Genomic DNA, 26,556 nt, shown 5'->3' with positions numbered 1-26,556 from the left:
ATTACAACCAGTTAAAAAGAACACGTTTGTATTCATAGTCATAGTTAACAGCAACAACAAACTTAACTGAAGTGAATGTCTTTTAAGAGTGTAACCATGGTTTTAATCTAATGTTAAACCTGATGCACACTCACTCACATGCTGCACATTTGATATGTATGAATGTGCATGTGTTACAGTGCATTGCATTTGATTAGAGTCAAGGTGTCAGATTATGAGGATTAAGTTTAAATGACCAGAAATTATGGTTATGCCTCATAAATACAGAACTAAAAGGGCTAGAAAATTGCTAAGTTTATAGAGAGGTTAATTGAATCATTAAATTTTAAAGTAGCAAAATGCTTAATTGAAATAAAATATAAATAAAAGATGTAAAACTTGAAACTTCTCAATTTACATGACTTTTGTTTTTGTTACAATATTAACACACATGTTAAATTTACACTCAAAGTACACGCTTGTAATCACATACAATTTTCTGAAAATGAGCGAATTCACTTAATTGTGAATAAATTCGAAAAGAAACAATCGATTTTTACGACCGATATCTCATTTTGTTGCTCTTATATGTGGCTTTAAGATAAAGTAATAAATCTAAACAATTTCTGAAGTTTTCGATTTTTTATGATTTTTTTAAAACAAAAAAAATTGATATTTTCAAGTAAAAAATATATTTTTTGCTTCAATTTGTTATTATAACTCCGAAACTACTGAGCCGATTAAAACACAGTATATATGTGAAAGTTACCACATGGCATGCGGAAAATGTTTTTAAAATTCAATTAATCGAAAGAAGAACATTAACTACTCAACTTTATGTATATCAAACAAAAAACTAAAATTTTGTGAAAATGAGCGAATTCTCTTAATTGTGAATAAATTCGAAAATAATCAATCTATTTTTGCGGTCGATGTCTCATTTTGTTGCTATTATATGTGGCTTTGCGATAAAGCAATAAACCGGAATAACTTATGCCGTTTTCGATTTTTCATGATTTTTTTAAAACAAAAAAATTTGATATTTTCACTTAAAAAATATATTTTTTGCTTCAATTTGTTTTAATAACTCCGAAACTACTGAACAGATTGAAACGCAATATATATCTGAAAGTTAGTACATAGTATGGGGAAAATGTTTTCAAAATCCAATTAATCGAAAGAAGAACATTAACTACTCAGTTTTATGTATATCAAACAAAAAACAAAAATTTTGTGAAAATGAGCGAATTCACTTAATTGTGAATAAATTCGAAAAGAATCCATCGATTTTCATCAGCGATATCTCATTTTGTTGCTATTATATGTGGCTTCAAGATAAAGTAAAAAATCTAAAAAATATCTGCCGTTTTCGATTTTTCATGATTTTTTTAAAACAAAAAAAATTGATGTTTTCAAGTAAAAAATATATTTTTTGCTTCAATTTGTTATTATAACTCCGAAACTACTGAGCCGATTAAAACGCAATATATAGGTTAAATTTGAACAATTTCTGCTGTTTTCGACTTTTCATGATTTTTTTAAAACAAAAAAAATGTTATATTTTCATGTAAAAAATTAATTTTTTGCTTCAATTTGTTATTATAACTCCGAAACTATTGGGCCGATTGAAACGCAATATATAAGTAAAGGTTAGTAAATAGCATGAGGAAAATGTTTTTAAAATTCAATTAATCGAAAAGAGAACATTAACTACTTAATATTATATATACCAAACAAAAAACTAAAATTTTGCGAAATTGAGCGAATTCACCTAATTGTGTATAAATTCGAAAATAATCCATCAATTTTTATGATTGATATCTCATTTTGTTCCTGTTACGTGTGGCTTTACGATAAAGTAATAAATCTGAACAGTTTCTGCCATTTTCGATTTTTCATGATTTTTTTAAAACAAAAAAATTTGATATTTTCATTTAAAAAATATATTTTTTGCTTCAATTTGTTATTATAACTCCGAAACTACTGAGCGGATTGAAACGCAGTATATACGTGAAAATTTGCACATAGCATGGGGAAAATGTTTTCAAAATTTATTCATTCGAAAGAACAACATTAGCTACTCAATTTTATGTAAATCAAACAAAAAACAAAAATTTTGTGAAAATGAGCAAATTCACTTAATTGTAAATAAATTCGAAAAAAAAAAATCGCTTTTTAAGATCAATATCTCATTTTGTTCTTATTACATGTATCTTTGCGAGAATGCAATAAATCTGAACAATTTCTATCGTTTTCGATTTTTCGTGTTTTTTTTAAAACAAAAAAATATGCTATTTCAAGTAAAAATATATTTTTTGCTTCAATTTGTTATTATAAATCCGAAACTACTGAGCCGATTAAAACGCAAATATAAACGGATTAATGGATATGTAAATATAAATTTGTTTAAGTTTACCTTAATAATATCGGACTTACCGTTTTTAAGTAATCATTAATTATGTGGAGAAACGTCTAACAAAATCATAATTTTTCTTTAAAAAATCCACCATTTTTTGATGATCAGCATCTGCCTAATATTTGATGATCAGCATCTGCCTAATATTTAATTAATTATCTTAATATCTTAAGTTCCTCATGCACTTCAAATAACTATCAACACTGATCTATATCTGCTTAAATTGTTGTTTAATCTTTATTTCTATATTTTTTTTTTTTAAAAATCTTGATACTTTTACACAAGTCTCTGCATAAGCCCTTCATTTTATCCCAGCTGTCGCTGCTACAAGACATTGTGTTTTTTTCTTTCTAATTTTCTGCCTTGATTACGTTTTTTAAACATTTTCTATGCCTGTCTCTGCTGGTTATAATTCAAAACTCTGTTACAGTTTTGAATTTATTGCATGTGTTTTTTAATACTTAAATAATCGTACTCTTTATTCAAATACAGTCTAATAAATTATAGAATGTAGACTAGAGAGTGCCAAAATGTTGTCGATTTCTTAATAAAACTGTTTGCTAGACATATTTACTCGAGTAATAAAAAAGCAGGTTGTTGAAAAAATTGCAAAAAAATATGTGTTGAAAGTATATCAAGGATTTTGTGCGTGGTAGAATACTAAAAGAAAAAACTAGTTAGGCTGCAATACTCAGCTAAAACGAATTAGAAACACTCTTTACTCATATTCATATGTGACGTTGGGAATCAAAATGTGTAGGGATTTTACTGAAAATGCAATATGTCAGACGTGTAAGGACACAGAATCTGATTCTAGTCACGTTACGCTATCACCCGTCTGTTCGCAATACAGAAATGCGAACCGTAAACTTAAATCCCTACAACTGAATGTCAAGATAGAGTGTATGGGATTGGACGAATACAACAAGATCATTCATGGTTTAACATGTCGCTAATGCTAATAAGAAGATCTATATTAAGGGCTGGAGATTTTAATGCTTCGATGGGGTTGTTCGAGATCGAAAGAAAGGTGCTGATGTATACCGAAAATTCTCAGTGTTCAATAATAGATATCATTTGGTATTTTAAATATCTGTAGCCGAACATATTGAAAAATTTGCGAGGTATATACCCACAGCAATCACAGCGCCATACTTATGGACATAGACATATATATTCTATAGCTACACTTACAACAGTCTCCAGAGGAGAACTATCTGGATGATAAACCAACACCTAACAATAAGCAATTTTTCTCAAGTCAGCAATACAACGAAGTAAAAGGTTTTGTTTCTTGGATATCTTACATATTTAAACACCCCTCGCCTACGGAGGCTACAGTTCTCATTACGACAGGGATCCATCTATTCCCTAAACAGATTGCTACGAAGTGGAATATCTATCACGAAGAGACTTTTACCTTACCAGAGGCCACATCATCGGAAACCCAACATCTTAAACTCAAAGACGAGAATTAAATTTCAAATAGATATTTCTGCTTGAAACATAGATCCTTTCCATTAATGTGAAAAAGGTAAAAGCTTGTGCTTCTACCCAAAGAAAGGAAGCCTTTAGAGGAGCCGTCATAGTACAAAACACAGTGATAATAATGTATCGAAACTTCATATGGTCTGTCCGATATGCAATATGACTTTAGAAAACAATACATTAATACATTAGTACATTAATACATTAATACATACATTAATACATTAATACATTAATACATTAATACATAATTACATTAATACATTAATACATTAATACATTAATACATTAATACATTAATACATTAATACATTAATACATTAATACATTAATACATTAATACATTAATACATTAATACATTAATACATTAATACATTAATACATTAATACATTAATACATTAATACATTAATACATTAATACATTAATACATTAATACATTAATACATTAATACATTAATACATTAATACATTAATACATTAATACATTAATACATTAATACATTAATACATTAATACATTAATACATTAATACATTAATACATTAATACATTAATACATTAATACATTAATACATTAATACATTAATACATTAATACATTAATACATTAATACATTAATACATTAATACATTAATACATTAATACATTAATACATTAATACATAATTACATTAATACATTAATACATTAATACATTAATATATTAATACATTAATACATAAATACATAAATACATAAATACATAAATACATAAATACATAAATACATAAATACATAAATACATAAATACATAAATACATAAATACATAAATACATAAATACATAAATACATAAATACATAAATACATAAATACATAAATACATAAATACATAAATACATAAATACATAAATACATAAATACATAAATACATAAATACATAAATACATAAATACATAAATACATAAATACATAAATACATAAATACATAAATACATAAATACATAAATACATAAATACATAAATACATAAATACATAAATACATAAATACATAAATACATAAATACATAAATACATAAATACATAAATACATAAATACATAAATACATAAATACATAAATACATAAATACATAAATACATAAATACATAAATACATAAATACATAAATACATAAATACATAAATACATAAATACATAAATACATAAATACATAAATACATAAATACATAAATACATAAATACATAAATACATAAATACATAAATACATAAATACATAAATACATAAATACATAAATACATAAATACATAAATACATAAATACATAAATACATAAATACATAAATACATAAATACATAAATACATAAATACATAAATACATAAATACATAAATACATAAATACATAAATACATAAATACATAAATACATAAATACATAAATACATAAATACATTAATACATTAATATATTAACACATTAATACATTAATACATTAATACATTAATACATAAATACATAAATACATAAATACATAAATACATAAATACATTAATACATTAATACATAAATACATAAATACATAAATACATAAATACATAAATACATAAATACATTAATACATTAATACATTAATACATAATTACATTAATACATTAATATATTAACACATTAATACATTAATACATTAATACATAAATACATAAATACATAAATACATAAATACATTAATACATAATTACATTAATACATTAATACATTAATACATTAATATATTAATACATTAATACATAAATACATAAATACATAAATACATAAATACATAAATACATAAATACATAAATACATAAATACATAAATACATAAATACATTAATACATTAATACATTAATACATTAATACATAAATACATAAATACATTAATACATAAATACATAAATACATAAATACATAAATACATAAATACATAAATACATAAATACATAAATAAATAAATACATAAATACATAAATACATAAATACATAAATACATAAATACATAAATACATAAATACATAAATACATAAATACATAAATACATAAATACATAAATACATAAATACATAAATACATAAATACATAAATACATAAATACATAAATACATAAATACATAAATACATAAATACATAAATACATAAATACATAAATACATAAATACATAAATACATAAATACATAAATACATAAATACATAAATACATAAATACATAAATACATAAATACATAAATACATAAATACATAAATACATAAATACATAAATACATAAATACATAAATACATAAATACATTAATACATAATTACATTAATACATTAATACATTAATATATTAATACATTAATACATAAATACATAAATACATAAATACATAAATACATAAATACATAAATACATAAATACATAAATACATAAATACATAAATACATAAATACATAAATACATAAATACATAAATACATAAATACATAAATACATAAATACATAAATACATAAATACATAAATACATAAATACATTAATACATTAATACATTAATACATTAATACATTAATACATTAATACATTAATACATTAATACATTAATACATAAATACATAAATACATAAATACATAAATACATAAATACATAAATACATAAATACATAAATACATAAATACATAAATACATAAATACATAAATACATAAATACATAAATACATAAATACATAAATACATAAATACATAAATACATAAATACATAAATACATAAATACATAAATACATAAATACATAAATACATAAATACATAAATACATAAATACATAAATACATAAATACATAAATACATAAATACATAAATACATAAATACATAAATACATAAATACATAAATACATAAATACATAAATACATAAATACATAAATACATAAATACATAAATACATAAATACATAAATACATAAATACATAAATACATAAATACATAAATACATAAATACATAAATACATAAATACATAAATACATAAATACATAAATACATAAATACATAAATACATAAATACATAAATACATAAATACATAAATACATAAATACATAAATACATAAATACATAAATACATAAATACATAAATACATAAATACATAAATACATAAATACATAAATACATAAATACATAAATACATAAATACATAAATACATAAATACATAAATACATAAATACATAAATACATAAATACATAAATACATAAATACATAAATACATAAATACATAAATACATAAATACATAAATACATAAATACATAAATACATAAATACATAAATACATAAATACATAAATACATAAATACATAAATACATAAATACATAAATACATAAATACATAAATACATAAATACATAAATACATAAATACATAAATACATAAATACATAAATACATTAATACATTAATACATTAATACATAAATACATTAATACATTAATACATTAATACATAAATACATTAATACATTAATACATAATTACATTAATACATTAATATATTAACACATTAATACATTAATACATAAATACATAAATACATAAATACATTAATACATAATTACATTAATACATTAATATATTAATACATTAATACATAAATACATAAATACATAAATACATAAATACATAAATACATAAATACATAAATACATAAATACATAAATACATAAATACATAAATACATAAATACATAAATACATAAATACATAAATACATAAATACATAAATACATAAATACATAAATACATTAATACATTAATACATTAATACATTAATACATTAATACATTAATACATTAATACATTAATACATTAATACATAAATACATAAATACATAAATACATAAATACATAAATACATAAATACATAAATACATAAATACATAAATACATAAATACATAAATACATAAATACATAAATACATAAATACATAAATACATAAATACATAAATACATAAATACATAAATACATAAATACATAAATACATAAATACATAAATACATAAATACATAAATACATAAATACATAAATACATAAATACATAAATACATAAATACATAAATACATAAATACATAAATACATAAATACATAAATACATAAATACATAAATACATAAATACATAAATACATAAATACATAAATACATAAATACATAAATACATAAATACATAAATACATAAATACATAAATACATAAATACATAAATACATAAATACATAAATACATAAATACATAAATACATAAATACATAAATACATAAATACATAAATACATAAATACATAAATACATAAATACATAAATACATAAATACATAAATACATAAATACATAAATACATAAATACATAAATACATAAATACATAAATACATAAATACATAAATACATAAATACATAAATACATAAATACATAAATACATAAATACATAAATACATAAATACATAAATACATAAATACATAAATACATAAATACATAAATACATAAATACATAAATACATAAATACATAAATACATAAATACATAAATACATAAATACATAAATACATAAATACATAAATACATAAATACATAAATACATAAATACATAAATACATAAATACATAAATACATAAATACATAAATACATAAATACATAAATACATAAATACATTAATACATTAATACATTAATACATTAATACATTAATACATTAATACATTAATACATTAATACATTAATACATTAATACATTAATACATTAATACATTAATACATTAATACATTAATACATTAATACATTAATACATTAATACATTAATACATTAATACATTAATACATTAATACATTAATACATTAATACATTAATACATTAATACATTAATACATTAATACATTAATACATTAATACATTAATACATTAATACATTAATACATTAATACATTAATACATTAATACATTAATACATTAATACATTAATACATTAATACATTAATACATTAATACATTAAACCATTAATACATTAATACAAAGTAGGGATGTGAGATGCAAAGCAGCTTTGAAAACCCTGACCAGTTCCCTATTTATCTCCAAAGTATTTTCCCAGCCCCAAAGGAAATGTATGGTCAAAAAATACCATTTTTGGGATTTTCATTCCAATTTTTAGGAATTTCGGGATTCCTTTTCACTTTTGAACAAGTTTTTTTACACTTTGTTATTTAGAATGACAATTTAAAAGAACGTTGAACATTTCATTGAGTTTTGTTAATAAATAAAGATTTTATTACATATTTATTGAGTATCTAAAACTAAAATTTGTATCAAAATTTAACAGGATTACAAATATTAGAAACAATTTGATCCACATTTATTCCGACATTTTTTTTTGTTTAGATAAAAAAAATTTCAAGTCAATATATCTATTAGATTCTGAAATATGCCACTTTAAAACTCCGTCATTCAAAAATATTGCAACCGGTTGGGAAATAAAAAAATTACACGTGTTTAAAAATGTTACATGTCGAAGGTACCCTACTTTCGGCCCCCTTAGCGCCGCCCCTGGAGCATTTGTAGAGCCAATTTTAATAACTTAAACTCGAATACTCCCTGGCTAGGCCCACGTCAAATTTTATGCCGATCGAATCAGCAGTCTGCCATTACACAACTGGGAGAAAGTACTTGAATCTCTTCACACGGTTCTTTTGGCAAAATGAGTTTTGTAGAAAAATTTTAAATTAGTTGAAGTTTAATACCTCAATCTTCGCGATGTTTCCATAGGTATTGGGAGCAAGTGAAACGAGTTTGTTAAAGTATAAAAAGTCAAAAAGTATAACAAAATTCTCAATACCATAAAACCTACAATTTGCATTGTGTATTTTATGTTCAAAATCTTCCACAAAAATTTCAAAAAACATTATAGAACTATGTATTAAATAAAATAATGATGATGAAGGCTCCTGCATTGCAATAAAAATTTGAAATGATAAAAGAAAATACTTTTCAAATTGTTATAGGTCATTATTTTATGCTTGTATCCATCATCAGTTGGTAAAATATTTTCTTTTCTTTCTATTTGCCATTGACTGCAATGGAGTTTTCTCTTTCAACAGTTCTTACTGTAATAAAAAAAAATAAATATAAAAAAAACACAAACAAAAATATGGAAAATTTTAGCCACATGGAATTTTTGGCAAGTTTTTAGGGGCATTGGGTAGGAAATAAGCGTATGAAAGGGTGACCAGAAAGTGTCAAGATGAGGTTCTCAAAATTTCACTAACTTCCATTGTTTACTCGGATGTAAAATAGTGCCTATATTGAGATATTTTTTAATTTTACAACTAAACACACACAGAATTTCGTCATTGTACAAAAATATTTTGAAATGTTCTAAACCAGTGCTCGGCATAAGTAGATCATGAACTATATATAGGACAGTAATATTCATTCTTTCTCTGTTGTAATCTGACCAGATATTTTTTGTGATTTTTGTTTCTCTTTTAATCAGTTTTATTTGCGGGTAAATAATCGATTATATTTGGCCCCTGGTGGTACAGTTCTAAAGTAATTGTTGAAGTAAATGATCCTTTTATTTTCATTTCATTGATTTTCTGGCAAACCCTAAAATTTCCTTTTCAAAACTTTTCTGTCCATATAGACATTTCTGTGTTATACTTGGACGAATATGTATGTTAAATAAAAGCAAACATCAGTTTTATTACTAAACTACTACAGCTGCAAAAATGCACTTCCATGCGTTATAAAAATTTATGGTAAATGCATAAGGACCCTGTAGGAAAAGTATTCAAAATATAAATGAAATTTTATAAACTCGAGATGCCTTTTCGAAGTTTCCGAAAACCTGAAATTAACAAAATTTTTTGTTAACGCAGATCCCGACATACCAAATAATATAGTTCCCTAATTTTCCTACTGGACATTCTCTTTAGAAATTTACCCAAAAAAGCCCTTAGTTGCCAAGCTTTCAAAATGTTCGTACAATTAAATAAGAGTAGCTTTTGTTCAACAAAACTTCATGCATATGCATTTCTATGTTCGAATATATTTCGAGCTTGATATGGCGATAACGTAGTGTGTAAAAGAAAAGTAACAAACATAAATTAAGCCAAGATGAAATATATTCTTACTCTTAACTTTCTCGAATAGTCAAAGGCCAAAAGTCTAAAAGAATAAGTTTTGGTGCCGAGATACCATTAATGGATTTGTGTTAGGTGTGCATTGGTAATACCAATAATGTTTTTAAATTTGTTTTCCTATGTTTAGCTTTGGATCTACCTTATTCAATATTGGCTGTCATTGACTTGGAATACCGAAAATGGAAAACCTTTTTTGTCCATGTGTGCGGCAAACAATCTGGTTGTAGGTGGGTCGCTATTCCCTCAGAGGAGAATCCATTAAGCCACTTGGGTTTCACCGGACCAAAGAATGGAAAGCCAAATCGACAATGCAGATTAGCAGTAAATGGAGTCAGGAGTGCAGACGGCAAGTGATCCCCATCTTCTAGTCGTAGAGATGCGGAAACATGTGACCTTTAGATGTAAATAAGCTGAAGGATAGAGGAAATGCCGCTGCATATTCCGAAGCCTTGAGAAATGCTTTTGGGTGAGCTAAAGGAATGGAAATTCTCGACCATAAAGCAGTAGATCTCCGATGAAACCTGGCGAGCAATCGAACTATGGAAAGGCACGAAATCGGATCTCATTAGAGCTCTAACTCGAAGTGTTAAACTACACTTAAAGCCACGTTACAATGAGATCGATAGAGAAGTGAAACGTACTGCTCGTCGGTATAAAAGAAGATGACTGGAAAATTACGAAATTAGCAAGGACGCACAAATCGCAGTAGATCGTAGCAGCGATATATATACGTCTCTGAGGAAACGAATGGTTTTACGATATTGCAAAGACGAATTTGCTACGACAGAAGTATGGGTGGATCACTACAGCCCAATGCTCTCGGGGAATGTTCGGAAAGCGAATGTGAGTTTCATGTGGGTGATCCATAAATCGATTCCGGATGTCTCATCATGGAGGAGATCGCGAATTCAATTATGAGGCTCAAAGGAAACAAATCCCCAGAGTGTTGACGGAATCTCTGCTGTCCTCTTGAAGACCGACCCACATACGAGTGCTGGAATAATGCCAATTATTCGAACATTCTTATGGGTGATCCATAAATAGATTCCGGATGTCTCACCATGGAGGAGATCGCGAATTCAATTATGAGTCTCAAAGGAAACAAATCCCCAGAGTTTTGACGGAATCTCTGCTGACCTCTTGAAGACCGACCCACATACGAGTGCTGGAATAATGCCAATCATTCGAACATTCTGTGGAGCGAAAATTTCGACAAAGAGCCGACCAAATAGGGCGATCTCATAGACCCTAATAACTGACACGAAAATACTCTATTATGCGTAATTAATAAGGTAATAACCCGATAATTGCCAAAAGGATCTTCGACAGGGTAACACCAACTTTAAGGCAGGAACAAACTGGATTCAGATCTCATAAGTTCACCATCTACCGCGTGATTGTAGAACAATCTGTAGAGCGATGCTCACCACTGTATCTCGCTTCCTAGACTTCGAGAAGGCATTTGATAAACTAAACCACGATGTGATTTGTAATTCCAAAGATTTCTGAGTGAAACGGTGAGATTTGGGAGAGGTGTCCGATAGGGATCATTGGAAGAGCCATCGATAGCGGCAGGAAGATAGTGTGGGTATTGCATTGTCAATTAAACGATTTCGATTATGCAGACGACATTTACCTACTAGCTCACAGCTACTCAGATCTCGAGTCGAACTTACAGAGCGTAACACTGAAAGCGGACTCAGCAGGTTTCAAAATAAATGTCATGAAGTCAAAAAACTTTATGTATTCATGCAACCTCCCGAGATTTATTTGCAATTGGTGCAAGCGAAAGAGAAGGGAGCATTATATCTATGTACGGAGGATCGGGTGAGGACATCGACTATCGCTTTCAGAAGGCACGTTAGACATTTGGCCGCCTACAACCTATTTGGAAATCACCCACTTTATACATCTTCAATGTCAATAAAAATTCAGCCCTTCTGCACGGCTTCGAAACTTGAAAACGGTGCCACTCGTGATATACGAAAAATTCAAGTATTCGTGAACCGCTGTCTTTGCAAGATAATACGTGTATTCTGGTCGAGAATCATATCTAATCATATGCTCTGGGAAATAACAAAGCCAACAAATCCTATCGGTTGAAATAAGGAGACGAAAATGGCTTGGATCGGCTACACCCTTAAAAGGTAAACTAATTACATCACTGTAATTGCCATAGACTGGAACCCGCAAGAGAACTGAAGAAGGGAACGCCAGATCATACAAGGAGAAGACAGATTGAGACGAAGTAAATATCATTAGCAAGAGTTGGGAAGAGAATAGAGAGATGTTCAAATATATTATTGAAGACCTATGGTCATTGTAGGAGCGATGAAAACTAATTTATATACATTAAATTGAGACTTATTAAGCAGTATATGTGAAGCCTTTACATAAAACTAATCCATTTTTTGCCTTTCTTTCAAGCAAAAAAACTAATATCTAGTATTTTTGACAGGCCACAAATAAGACCTTTAATGAAAAACAATGATTTTATACATTCAATGAATGATTTAGAAGCACCGACGTGGAAATCTTTTGGATGGTATACCGAAGAACAATGAAATTTAAAGTGATGGAAAATCGATACCAAGTATGCTGGGATGATCGTATGCTGACAGATTACTGTTTGAGTATCACATTGGGGTGTTCTAAGGACCTCAATCGCATTTAATAAAATGCTGTAAAATTGTTTATTTTCGTTTTGTTAACCCTGAAATTTCTCGAAAACTACACGTAGCTTTGAAAAAATTAGTACATATAGTTAGAATCTGGGTATCGAATATACTTAAAATCCCTCTTAGTTTTGGCTTCACCAAAACCATAGTAGATCTTTCTTGTTTAGGAATCTTTAAGTTCTTAGGTAACTGCTTAGTTACTTTTGTTTTTCTCCACACTGTTAAAGTATCCATATATGCAGTGGCAAATTTCCGCTTCAAGTTATTTAAATATGTATTTCCTACGAAAATTCCATTTAAACCATTTACAAAAAACTAAAAATTTCTGTTTATTAAATAAATAAACATATAAAAAAACGAATATTTAAAGCAGTAACTGTAAATCACCTAAGTAAATTCTGCTTTTTGAAATATTCAAATTTCGTCACATATTGTAACCTTCTTGAGTACAACTATCAGCAGTTCTTTATATGAGTTCAAAATATAATATATTACGTGCTCTAGTTATTAATCAATTGAATTGCTTTCACCGCCCTGATAATTAATCCTTATTGATACTAGATGTCATTAATTCAATTTACGAATTGCTATAAAAATATTGTTATACTAAATACTACGAATGTCACGGCAGTTATTATTATGTAAATAAGTTTATCATAAATATTTGTGGGTCTCTGCTTAAAACAAACAATTGTTTTATAAACCGTAAAAATAAATGAAATAACAAAAGGCACTGGAAGGAATTTTAGTAGGGTAATAGCTACTCTATGGAAACATTTTTGAAGAGATTAAATACCACTTAAACTAGATTATATATCTTATAATCACTGGCATATATATAATCATGGCATATATAAATTACCTTGGCAAAAGGAATTCTAAACTACTGAAAGGTCCTGTGTAGAACGGTAAACTTTACAAGGAAATTATTTAAGCGTATGTGGAGTTATTTCAGCGTATGTAAGGTCACGCCTTCTTAAATTCGCCTTTTTAATCTCTCGAGTACCCCTGCTTTCTTATTTGCTCAAGATATCCAAATTATTATTATTATTGACGTCACCCTACTCAAACTTATCGTAAAATTGTTTTGTATATTTGCTGTTAAGACTTAATTAATATTCTGGTTATAAAATGCATTGCACTGGAGCAGTTGCTGTCCAAAACGAAGCCCTCGATTTATATACGATACAACAATATCAAGAACTGATATTAATGGCAATACAGATAAACAAAAAAACGATAAAAAAGGTATTAATAAGTTTGATAAGATAAAAAAGTAATCAATAAATTAAATATTGGCAATACAACAAAAAGTAGAACAACAAGTAAAAGTGATACAAAATGTTATCAAAAAGAAAAAACTGCATAATCACAATGTTCTATAAATGTATGAATTTTTCAATAATATTTCCAAAGGCCCCGGATATCTGGCGAAGCCAAATCTTTCATCAATATATCAAATATAAAAGAGTAACGTTACTGACTGACTGACTGACTGACTGACTGATTCATCATCCCACAGCCCAAACGACTGAAGCTAGAATCATGAAATTTTAACTGTGGGTTCCTCCCTCCCCAAAACGATCCACAAAGAAGGGATTTCGGTAATCTTATATCTTCAAAACTAATAAAGATACATAAAACCTTGAAATTACATGTTACTCCATTTAAAAAATAAGCTGACAGGTGTTTCGTACTTTTTCGAAATTCGAACCTTTTATGGGAGAAAACGAGTAAAAACTGTATTTTGGTACTTTTTTGGCACCCCATGTATCTTTTAAACCAATAAACATAGAAACAAACTTTAAATCGTATTCTTTACTTATCAAAATATAAAAAATATAAGTTTGGTACTTTTTGCAAATTCGAACCTTAAGGGATAAAAATTGTGTTAATTTTTGGTACTTTTTCATAAAATATGTTTTTCTATAATTTGACATAGACATTCGAATATTTTACTATGAGCTTCCACCACGATACAGAAAATTATTTTAATAATATTTTACCACCGCAATGAGGATAAAAAAGGTACCAAAAAGGGGATAAAATCGGGAAAATACATTTTATTGCCAATTATTAAGCCGATTTTGATAATTTTTTTAACATTGGTTCCTGGATTCATACAAAAATTAGCTAACAGGTTGTTATTTGGAACTTGAGTGCCATGGTGTATTTTAGGCCAAATCCGGGTAAACAGTTTGGTACTTTCTTTAAAACATATTTATTATTGGGAACATTAACACAGATTTTAATCGATTGAGACATGTCTGTAGCATAAACAACTTTTGCAAAATGGAATATTTTTAAATTTCAAACTTGAGGGGTGTTCAAGGAGGAAAAGGGAAATTGGTACTTTTCTCATAATGGTACCTTTTTAATATTTTTAATTATTTCACTTAACAACATTAAAGTTAGCTGATATGTATCTGAGTGAAGTTAGTGTTAGAAATAAGGGATTATATTTAGGTACCAAAATGTGAGAACTGAACTATAGGTACTTTTTCATTCTTCTAATGGTACTTTTTGAATTTTATATTACAATGGACTTAGAAACATGAAATTAAGCTTTTTGGTACTTTTTCTTTATTCGAATGGTACTTTTTGTAATTTCTTCACCAATGAACCTAGAAACATGAAATAAAGCTTACATGGGCCCGAGTGGGTGGGAATCCACAAGTGGCTGCTTTTTGGTACTTTTTCAATATTCTAATGGTACTTTTTGAATTTTCTATTATAATGGATATGAAATTTAGCGTATATGGTCCTAATTGAGTGAAAATTCAAGCGGATACTTCTTGGTACTTTTATTTACATGTACATCTTGGTACATGAAATTAAGCATACATGGTCCTAAGTGAGTGAGAATTCTAGGGGGAGACCTTTTAGTACTTTTTCTTTATTCGAATAGTACTTTTTGTAATTTCTTCACATATGAACCTAGAAACCTGAAATAAAGCTTATATGGAACCGAGTGAGTGGGAAACTACAAGTATATGTGGTCCTAAGTGAGTGAAAATTCAAGGGGATACTTCATGTACTTTTTCATTAATCTAATGGTAATTTTTGAAATTTCTATAACAATGGACTTAGAAACATGAAATTAAACATATGTATATGGTCCTAAGTGAGTTAGGATTCTAGGGGTAGACTTTTTGGTACTATTTCTTTATTCGAATGGTACTTTTAGTAATTTCTTCACCAATGAATTTAGAAACATGAAATAAAGATTATATGGACCCGAGTGAGCGGGAGACTTAATAGTCCTATTTCTTTCTTCTAATTGGGGTGGCGAAGCGCACCGGGTCAGCTAGTATCAAATATAGGTAAAACAAATAAGAGATCTATATTCGACTGTGCCGAATCTTATATACCCTTCACCAAATTATACTTCAAAATAATAATTTTAAATATTTTTAGATAAACAAAATTCATTTTTTTTCCAAAGTTGTTTTTTTAATTTTTTTGAAATTTTTTTTTTTCGAATTTTTATAAAATTTTTGTTTTTTTAGAAAACTTTTGGTGAAAAAAAAATTCGGCTTAAATATTATTTTTTCCGATTTTGACCAATTGTATGTCCAACTTACATTAATACATTACTACATTAATACGTTAATACATTAATACATTAATACATAAATACATAAATACATTAATACATTAATACATTAATACATTAATACATTAATACATTAATACATTAATACATTAATACATTAATACATTAATACATTAATACATTAATACATTAATACATTAATACATTAATACATTAATACATTAATACATTAATACATTAATACATTAATACATTAATACATTAATACATTAATACATTAATACATAAATACATAAATACATTAATACATTAATACATTAATACATAAATACATAAATACATTAATACATTAATACATTAATACATTAATACATTAATACATTAATACATAAATACATTAATATATTAATACATTAATACATTAATACATTAATACATTAATACATTAATACATTAATACATTAATACTTAAATACAGTATTTCACTTTCGGTCTCCAATATCAAAATCTCAAAATCATACCCGAAAAATTGATTTCAATAGACTGATGAACGATATAAAAACAATTCAATTCAAATTAAAAATTTCAAAATATTTCTCAAAATCTAATTTTAAATTTAACATAAGTTAAAAAAAATTTAATACTGAAAATAAAAGTAAAATAATAAAAATGAAATCATGTCATTGATAAGGGAGTGTTATAACAACATCACTACATTTCAGCAACAACAACAAAAAGTAACAAAAAACACATCAAATTTCCTTTGAAATCCACAAAAGTACGAAAATTACAAAAAAGATAATAAAAAACAGTATAAAAAAGGTTTTATTTTATAAATCAGATTGGTTTTCGTTAACTTCCTCTTTATTTTTTTTTTTTTCATTAGAGAGAAAAGCACACAAAATTCTACCCAAATAAAAAAGGGTGCGTTATATTACGTCCTTAACAGACAGTTTATTAACTTTATTACCTTTAAACAAAAGGAATTCCGAAGGTTGGGGCTGTGCAGAAACCGAAAATAATCCTTGATATAAGAGCATTCAACGAAACAGAAACAAAAAATCAATATGCCACAAAATAATTTTCATACAATGTTCTGCTGGGTTTTTATGAAAATTTCTTTTGCTGCTTTGGATACGAAACACACAGTTCAACTACTTTTTAACCTTGAATATATGTCCTGGCAAGGATGTCTCACCGTTTGTTGTTTTGAAGGTTCTCTAGTACTTGTGCATGAAAATTTCAATGTGACTGACGACATTTCATTGAGAAAATGTAGAAAGCAACAAAGTATTCTTTCTATCTACTCTGTAGTTTTAACAAATTATTATGTTGCTGCTAGAAACTCAACTGAAAATACTGAAACGATGTGAAAAAATCAATAAATGATTTGCATAAATACTTTTTTCTAGGCTGATTCAAACTCAGAGGTTAAAACGTATGTATAATATTTTTACATGGAAGTAAAATATTTGAGCAATTTAGAAGACAATCGGCAGAATTAGTGGAATAATTACTTTTACTACTTTTCAAAAATCAGTTAATGCTAAGAAAAACTTTTAAAGAGAACTGTTATTAAAATGCATTAATAAACGACTAAGCAACCTAAGAATTTAGGACATTCGTGAAAAGCTAAAAGACTTCGGTGCAGCGGGAGCAATGTGTACCCTGCCATCTAAAGACTTTTTGACAGGCAGGTTTCTCTGATCGATCACAAATGGATCAACGGGAGCACCGCAGAGTCGATTCACTTGTGTTATTTACTGATGGTGGTGAACAAATCCCATTGTACAGCTAATGTGGTCCTTAGAGACAAAGAGGATTATATAGTTTGAATATAATTCTCGTTAATAAACATTTCGACAAGATCGAATAAAAGAGTGGATGTTGTTACTTTGATCTTTGAGTATTTGTGTCTGATTGGTCCTGTGTTATTTAAGCTGAGGTCTCATTTATTAAATTAAGAAATGACCTAATGCTGTTACCGATATTCAGATGAAGAGACATTCGATTATAATACACTGGCTGCGAATTCACCATGATGATCTGTTAATTGCGGATTCATTGGCTACTATGAGAAGCAGTGGTCGTCCAACTGTCACCTACCAGTTCTGCCTATATAATTCTACAGAAAAATAATCTAAAGACGCAAGTCATAGAGAATAGACATAGAGCGGAAACTCTGCTGTCAAAGACCTAACTCAGTTGTAAGAAACCTATGGCTCAAGTAATGTAGTCTTTGAAGACGAAGAGGATTATATGGCTTGAATACAGCTGTCGTTTGTCAACAGTTCGACAAGATTGAGTGGAACAGTTAATGGTGCGACCGATGAATGTGATCATTAAACATTTCTTCAAGCTGTGATCTCATTTAAAAAATGGGCGGTTTATTGACTTTGCATTTAATTTATTGTCGATCCTTTCGTGATATTTTCAAATGTCCTAAGAAGAGTTGATTGTGTGGCTTATGGATGTGGCCTTAATTGGCTTAATTACTGCCGGATCTGTAGAATAAAATTCGGAATTTACCAATTTTCAAGATGGCTTTAAAGCTGGCATGCAGGAATTATGGACATCTCGCTATGAGATGGCGAAACATTCAATTATACTACACAGGATACGAAATTACCATGATGATCGGGTAATTGCAATTTCACTGGCTAGAAAAGCACTCTACTGGGAAAAGTTGTGGTAGACCAACTAACATGTGAACCAATCTAATCGTACTGAAAAAGAATTCAATGGCTCTTTGAGACTTTGTGCCTGATCAGTGCAGTGTTGCTCAAGCTAAGATCCCATCTATAAAATGGAGTAGAAGAGCTGATGGTGTGGCTTTGAAACTAGCTTGAAACATTAATGTATTAATTTATTAATGAATTAATGTATTAATGTATTAATGTATTAATGTATTAATGTATTAATGTATTAATGTATTAATGTATTAATGTATTAATGTATTAATGTATTAATGTATTAATGTATTAATGTATTAATGTATTAATGTATTAATGTATTAATGTATTAATGTATTAATGTATTAATGTATTAATGTATTAATGTATTAATGTATTAATGTATTAATGTATTAATGTATTAATGTATTAATGTATTAATGTATTAATGTATTAATGTATTAATGTATTAATGTATTAATGTATTAATGTATTAATGTATTAATGTATTAATGTATTAATGTATTAATGTATTAATGTATTAATGTATTAATGTATTAATGTATTAATGTATTAATGTATTAATGTATTAATGTATTAATGTAATAATGTATTAATGTATTAATGTATTAATGTATTAATGTATTAATGTATTAATGTATTAATGTATTAATGTATTAATGTATTAATGTATTAATGTATTAATGTATTAATGTATTAATGTATTAATGAATTAATGTAATAATGCATTAATGTAATAATGTATTAATGAATTAATGTATTAATGTATTAATGTATTAATGTATTAATGTATTAATGTATTAATGTATTAATGTATTAATGTATTAATGTATTAATGTATTAATGTATTAATGTATTAATGTATTAATGTATTAATGTATTAATGTATTAATGTATTAATGTATTAATGTATTAATGTATTAATGTATTAATGTATTAATGTATTAATGTATTAATGTATTAATGTATCTTAGTAGTTTTTTGCTATTCTATTAAACGTTTTAAACTTTATTTTAACTTTTTTATTCTTCTGAAAAAAGTATTGCTTTAATTATTATGTTTTTTTAGCATAAAATATATTTGAGGAAGAATTTTTGTATCCAAAAACTTTTCCAATAAATGACCAATATCTAAATACTTTCACCCAGCTAAAGATAAAATCATTTAATTTTTCCAACATTTCAGCTTAATAATTAGAAAAAGAAATTAAACAGAAAAATTGAATTTTCCCACACACAATTCAATTTTTTCTTCTTAAAAGTTTGTCTGTAGTTCCTATTTAAGAGAAATTTTATCTAGAGTATTTTGTTGGAAAAAAAAAACAGTTCACGTTTGCCAATGAAAAATCATGACTATAATCATTGAACGAAAAATGTGAAAACCAACATCATGTGTTTGTTCATATTTGTCCTGTCTCAGAAAGTTAAAAAATGTTTTATTTTCCCCACATTAAGACCAAAGACATCAACAAAATAAATAAAGAAATATTTTCACATTTGCAGACCAAAAAAGGAAATATAGTAGGTATATGGCAAATAGTTGGAGAAATGTAAGAAATAATAGGGTGGCTTAACTAAGGATTTGGAAAAGAAAATGTTTTCTTAAGAAAAACATTTCATTTTAATAGTTTTGAAGAGTGAAAGAGGGAGTAAATTGTACCGGATCAGTTCCTTTAGCTCAGTACTGAGGTTTTAATATTTTTCAGAGCGAATTCTTTGCTAGTTATCCTGCTATTGAACTTCAAGGAAGAGCTACTGATGTAAACTTTAAACCAGTTTGTCTTATATAAGATATTAAAGCAGTGGTCGGCACTCAAAGCCAATAGTGTACGAACAAGATGGGCTTTATAATTGAGCAAATGAACAATAGAAATTCTAATTAGTGGCTGGTTAGCTTGACATGTCATAGAATTTGCTTTTAGAAGAAGTACATTGACAAGTTCTCTTTGTGCCGATCACTAATCAACTGTCATGTTAAGTCTGTTTATTTTCTTTACTAAATGCCACCCTACTAAACTCTCTCCTCTCCTCTCTATTTCTATTAAACAGACATTAAACATTTCAAGCTGGTTTCAAGTTTAACAACCAACCAAAAAGGAAAAAAATAGAAATTGAAATCTTGGTCTTTGATTCATAGAAAAAACTATGTCATGTTCCTTTGGAAAGATAAACAAATATACAACTGACTGACTGCTACGGGTACAAACAAACATGCAATCACCACCATCAGCAGCAGCAGCACAATATTAAAACATGAAACAGGAAATGCAGCATTCATTACTGCCACATGCAAAAGCTGTGCAACACAGCAACAATATTAGCAGAATGGCTCAGTAAATGTTGTAAAAAAAAGAAAAGAAAATTTTCAACTGTCACAAAAATTACCTACATATGTCTTCAATATAGTAAAAGAAACCATCAAACTTTAAACAAACATGTGATGTGATGTGTTGATGCTGCTGCTGATGATGATTGCAAATGATAGTTTATCACCGTCAATGTTTTCAAAAAGTTTTCAAATAAAGAAAAGCTTAAAATGGTTGCCAGAGAAATGAACAAGTTTTTAATTAATTTAAGTAAAAAACATCTGCAAAATACACACAGCTCACGAAAATAGAGAAAACATTGACAATTAAATTGAAGTTTGTTTCGTTTCTGTTTTAATTTTTTTTTTGTACTCTTTCACAAAACAAACAAAAAAATAATGGATTTAATTTGATTTAATTTTTTCTTTTTTTTTAAAAAAAATTTTCAAGCACCTGTCATTGAAAACAATTTGCTGTCAGTTTAGTTTGACACGTCACTAAAATGGTGAAAACGGTTATTTTTGTTTAAGTTTAATTTGGTTTTGACAGATGCTGAAGTACAGTGAGAAAAAAAATTGGGTTTACAGAAACATATTTTTGTAAATAAAGGAATAGAACAAAGCAGTATACAAGGATTGACAATTGACACCACACAATGGGGCAGAATCAAAATTTTTTGGAAATAAATCTGGCATTTCTAAACTGCTGGTGCGATCGGGATAAAATTTGCTGTGGGCATAGGCAAGGAGCATTCGAGTTTAAGTTATTAAAATTGGATCTTTAAATGCTCCAGGAGCAGCTCTATGGAGGATAAAAGTAGGGTACATTCGACATGTAAAATTTTTAAAAACGTGCCATTTTTTGGTTCCCATCCAATTTCCAAGATTTTTATATTTTTGGAAAGCGCTCAGCTGGCTCTGGAAAAAACATTATTGCATGTAATATTTATCTTTTATAATTTTCGAATTATAGGCATTTCAAAATTGAAATTTTAAAATTTTACCTTGGACCGCTTTTTTAAAAATATAGGGCGAAGTTTTGGACTAAAATTTTCTTTTCGTAGTTAGACAACTAAATTATGAATAACATACAAAAGATTTCAAAGCAATATCGATTTGGGATCCAAAACTATACGATTTTCCATTTAAAAATTCAAAAATATTAGGTTTATGCTGTTTTTTGGGCGAAAAGGTGATTTTTTACTAAAAGAAATTTCTTTAAGAACATATAACAATTTTAGGTTTTTCTGTAAGGTAACTTTATGGAGAATATTTAGGTATACAAAACATGTCATATTTTTCAAATATGTCGCCCCTATGGCCTTCGTAATTTTACCTATTTTTATTTATCAATATTTCAACTTTGGGTCACATTTTCAAAAATCCCAAAGCTGGGATCAAAAACGGAAAGCAGCTTTGGAAATCTTGAAGTATTCCCTATTTATCCCTAAAATATTTTCTCTGTTTCGAAGGAAATGTGGACCCTGTAGGGCAAAATGAAAATAAATTTAATTTTTGGGATTTTCGCTCCAATTTTTAGGAATTGCGGGATTCCCTTTGAGCTTTTTACAAGTTTTTATACACCTTGTTATTTAGAATGACAAATTTAAAAAACGTTGAAAATTTTATTGAGTTTTGTTAATAAATAAAGATTTTATTACATATTACTTATTAATAGAGTTTCTAAGACCAAAATTTGTATCAAAATTTTAATAGGATGCAAATATTAGGAACAATTTGATCCACATTTATTCCGAACTATTTTTTTTTGTTTAGATAAGTTAATTTTTGGTTTTACAAAAAAAATTTCAAGTCAATATCTCAATTAGATTCAAAAATATACCACTTCAAAATTCCGTCCTTCAAAAATATTGCACTCTTTCATATTTTAGTATAAAATGTCAGAAACATTGACTTTTATCGATTACAATTTGAGGAGCCGATCATTTTGTTATCATTACTTATGGCTGAAAATCTAGTAGAAGAGTAGAATAGAGAGCCACTCCAACTTTTTGTGAAATTTACTGATCAAGATCAAGTTGAAAAGTAGATCCAAGAACCTCAGAGTCGATCCTTTTGCGATATTTACTGATGACTCAACAAGATCTAGTTTAATAGATGATGGTGTGACTGATAAGATTTTCTTTGAGACTTTGTTAACTAGATTTACAGAATAAAATTCAGATTTTACCTCTTACCAGGCGGCTCTAAAACTAGTTTGCATGAATGCTAAGCATTGGATGGAAAAGCAATCTACTATGAAAAGTTGTGGTCGACGAGCTAACATGTGCACCAATCGTACCTCTTTAAATATTAAAGGTTGATGGGTTGACTGATAAGTGTGACTTTGTGCCTGATCAGGAGTAGAAGAGTTGATGGTGTGACTTTGATCTATATAATGGACTATTAACTTACTTCATTACTGTCAGATCTATAGAATAAAAAAAATTGTTAGGAGGCTATAAAATTGGCAAGCAGGAATCTCTTTATGAGGTATCAAGAAATTCGTTTATTCTACACTGTGTGCGAAGTCACCATGATGTCCGGATAATTGCGGACTCATTGGCTAGGAGATCACTCTACTATGAGAAGCTAAGGTCTACCAACTGGCAGCTGAAGCAATAAATCGTATATTTAAAGGATCGAACGGCACAATTAAGTGATCTTACCTTGATCAATAAATCTGGTATTTCCATTGAAAAACTATATTATTTGAGCGAGATTATAATATATTTGTTGCTTCTTTCTCTGGCACATTTTCAGGTATCACGAAGGGATCGTTGATGATGCACATAAATGAGTTATAAGTTGATAATGACTACTTGTCTATTCTAACTTATACACAAACCAAATAGCATTTAAAGCGAGGTCAAATCTTGGTAACTTTTTGCATATCTCCAGGAGATGAGGACACATACGATTATACTACACTGCAAAAGTAGCCAACATGGTGTGTTATTGCTAGCAGATGACTGTGTTGTGAAATTCTCAGGTCAACCTAATGGTCCACTACTGCCTTCTTCAGTACTCTTCTGGCAAGCATGGTATAAAGCAATATATTAAGTGTATAACTTAAAACTGAGGAATTTACAATAGATGGCGTATCTGTACCGAACGCAACTGATTCTGTTTAAGCGAGCACTGGCCGAAAAACGCCCACAATATGCGGTCAGACATGAAACCGTAATATTTAATCAAGACAACGCTCGGCCACATGTAGCAATACCTGTTAAAAACTATTTATAATGAATTGGTTGCGAAGTTTAACCTAAGGCGGGTGCTTATAGTCCAGACCTTGCCCCGTCCGACTACTATTTGTTTCGATCGATGTAGAACGATCTCTCTGGGATACTCTTCACTTCAGAACATAGAATCTCGGAATCCATATGTTGCAAAAAAACTTGTCGGAAACCCGATTGAATGGTTATTCGATTAATAGAAAAAATTTTAATATTTCTGAAAATCCAGAAGAATATTAGTTAGAATGATTTTATTCATTGAAACAATGTTTGGCAATTATTCGGGAAACCGATTGAATTATTCGGAAAACCGATTGAATGGAATCCATATGTTGCAAAAAAAACTTGTCAAAATGTCAAAGGGAATCTAGGGGCGACATATTCGAAAAATAGGACATGTTTTTTATACCAAAATGTTCTCCGTAAATATATCTTGCAGAAAAACATAAAACCCCCTTTTTCGACCAAAAAGCAGTAAAAATCTAGTATTTTTTTATTTTTTTAATTGAAAATCGTTTATTTTTGGATCCGTCATTGCTCTGAAATCTTATGTGTATTATTGATAATTTAGTTGTCTAACTAACAAACAAAATTCGAGTTCATTCTGTCCAAAAGTACGCCCTATATTTTTAAAAAGGCGGACCAAGGTATGGCAAAATTATTAAATTTAAATTTTTTCCAAATGCCTATATTTCGGAACTAATAGGAGATTCTGCCCCACTGTGTGTTGTCATAAATATGGGAAAAGGTCATATATGGCCAGTACTTTGAATAAATTTATATTGGCCAAATGTTTCAAAATAAAAGCTAATACAATAAACTTCTGAAATACAATTGAAAATAGTGTAGAGCTCTATATGTAAAGTCAATAATAGAAATATTGTTTTAACAATCATGAATCAGAAGGTCAAATATTTTTCAAATAATTTAATTTTTATCTTTAGAATATTTGAAATATTCTTTTGTTGTCGTTTTTAAATATTTGTAAATTAAAAATAAAAATGTTACTTTATCAGCCAAACATTAACGTTA

General features: G+C 27.3%; 1 protein-coding gene across 2 annotated transcripts in view; it reads right to left on the bottom strand.

Moving 5' to 3' along the window:
* The window catches only part of LOC135961589 (putative polypeptide N-acetylgalactosaminyltransferase 9), a 237,321-nt gene that overhangs the window by 129,697 nt on the left and 81,068 nt on the right, over positions 1-26,556 (bottom strand). The gene's annotated exons all lie outside the window — the stretch shown is intronic.

The sequence above is a fragment of the Calliphora vicina genome, chromosome 5, assembly GCF_958450345.1.
Source record: "Calliphora vicina chromosome 5, idCalVici1.1, whole genome shotgun sequence".
Classification (NCBI taxonomy): Eukaryota; Metazoa; Arthropoda; class Insecta; order Diptera; family Calliphoridae; genus Calliphora; species Calliphora vicina.
Note: the sequence above shows the minus strand (reverse complement) of the source record. Positions and strands in the feature narration are given on the sequence as shown.